Source organism: Arachis ipaensis, chromosome B07 (genome assembly GCF_000816755.2).
Source record: "Arachis ipaensis cultivar K30076 chromosome B07, Araip1.1, whole genome shotgun sequence".
Classification (NCBI taxonomy): Eukaryota; Viridiplantae; Streptophyta; class Magnoliopsida; order Fabales; family Fabaceae; genus Arachis; species Arachis ipaensis.
The window spans coordinates 5449170-5451778 of record NC_029791.2 but is presented as its reverse complement, the minus strand read 5'-3'; positions in this window follow the sequence as shown (position 1 = coordinate 5451778).

Below are 2609 nucleotides of genomic sequence, written 5' to 3'. Positions count from 1 at the left end.
AAATTGATTTTTTTGAATAAAAAAAAATATTTATTTAAATAAAGTATTTTTATTCAATTTAAAATCTATTTGGACATGTATCTAAAAAAAGTACTTATATTAGAAAAATAAATTATCTGCTTCTTTAAAAATTAACAATACTTTATTTTAAAATCAGCGTTAATTAATGAAAATATGTGGAACGATTGCTTAGAGTCCTTCTTCTATTGGTGGCAAAAAGTTTGCATGCGTGGGCTGGAAATTAGGATGGACGCCGACTAAACACACTTTTAGTAGTGTTCTGCGAGAATTGTTAGAACTTGGAAGGCAAAAAACCGGTATGTCTTTGAAAAGGAAATGTGCTTGACAGATAAATTGGCTCTAGATTCTCACAACGAGAGATTCTGGAAGCAAGTCTTCCTTGATTTGTTTGGTTCCCGTGCTTGAGTGCTTCACCACATATCTTTATTTTTGAGTTTCTCCTTATCTTTCATTCCTTCTGCTCTGACACCTGTATTAATGTCATTTGGGAGTCCCTGTTTCTTGTATTGTTTCCAATTTTGAATCTATTGTTATTTTTTTAAGTTCTAATAAGTAACATATATCTTTGAAAAAATACCTTATTTTAAAAATAAAAAATGTTAATACAAGAGATAAGTTGTGTTTTAAGAAAAAGAGATAAGTTGTGTTTTAAGAAAAAGAGCTCAATTANAAAAAATATTTTTTTTAAATAAAATATTTTTATTTAATTTAAAATCTATTTGTATATGTATTTAAAAAAAGTACTTATATTAAAAAAAAAATTATTTACTTTTTTTTTAAAGTTAACAATACTTTATTTTGAAATCAGCGTTAATTAATGAAAATACGTGGAACGATTGCTTAAAGTCCTTCTTCTATTGGTGGCAACAAATTTGCATGCGTGGGCTGGAATTCGGATGGACGCCGACTAAACTAAACCCACTTCTAGCAGTGCTCTGTTGGAATTATTGGAAGGCAAGGAACCAGTATGTCTTTGACAAGGAAATGTGCTCTCCAAATAAATTGGCTCAAAATTCACACAAGCTAACCAACGAGAGATTTTGGAAGCAAGTCTTTGTTGATTTGTTTGGTTCCCGTGCTTGAGTGTTTCACCACATATCTTTACTCTTGCGTTTCTCCTTATCTTTAATTCCTTTTGCTCTGATACCTGTATTAGTGTCATTTGGGAGGCCCCATTTTTTGTATTGTTTCCAATTTTGGATCTCTTGTTATTTTTTTAAGTTCTAATAAATAACATATATCTTTGAAAAAAGTACCTTATTTTAAAAATAAAAAAAGAGCAAAAGACGTTTTTAATAATTGAAAATTCTTTTTCAAAAATCTATGCAAATGTAAAATAATTTTTATCTGTTAAAAAAAAATCTTTTTTAAAAGATGAAAAATTAAATATTTTTTTTTAAAATCAATCCAAATAAAAATTATACTATAAATACCTAAATAAAAATATATATATTAGTTAAATAAAATTTTTAACTTTTGAAATAAATTTAGAATAAGAATGCTAAAGGATCAATATTTTTAATGTATAAAAAAAAATTATTAATATAGATTCAAACATAACAAAAAAAAAAGTGTTAATACAAGAGATAAGCTGTGTTCTAAGAAAAAGAGCTCAATAACTTTACAAGTGTCGCACTCAATTCTGATTGGGTGGACTCTATTGGAAGAAGATTGGTTCAAAATAAATGTGAATGGTTCAGTCCTTTAAGACAAGGATTTTGTTCTTAGAGCGGTTTAATCAGAGAGTCGAACGACATCTTGAAAGGATTCTGGAATAACATTGGAAAAGTGACCATCATTAGTCAACAACATGCCCAACCAAATTAATAAGCTGTACATATTGGGAACCACAGCTAAACAAATTGTTCAAAGTGCAGCAGAAGAGAGAGGGGGTAAGGGTAAAAAAACACAGAAAAATAAATTAAAAAAAGATTCACATATTATGAATACCAAATATTAAGACTGCTTTTAAAAGAGAAATTGAAATTAAGAGATTGAACATTATATATAATTTAAAATAAATATAAAAATTAAAAAATTAATTTAAAATTAAAAAATAAGGATATTTTTTTTTAAAAAATATCATTCATTTAGTTTTCTCCAAATTATCTACCTAATGAATTATTTTCACTTAATGAATTATTTGATTATTGAGTATGTTTCAACAAATTTTATCAAATTAAATCTTTATATAATAAATTGATGTTATGGCTAATTTAGTGTATATATAACATAATTGCATTTTAATCTATAGTTTTAGGCTAAAAACTTAAGCTGGTGTGTGATATCAGGATAAGATTAGATTTTATATTTCAATGAATGGCATTATGTTGTGGTTAAAGTTTTTGTTGTGATATTTTTATATTTGATTGTGTCTAGTAACTAGTAAATGTCTAAATAGCTAAAACATAAGAAACATTACAAGCTTAAATTTTTTTTACTGATATAAGAGTATGGTGGTTAATTACCTTAATTAATATAAATTTAAAGAGGAAAAAAGGAGTAGAATGTGAAGCAAAGAAAGTTTAAGAAAGAAGTTAAAAAATGTGAATAGAGAAGAGAAAGGATTAAGAAGAATGGAATTAAAA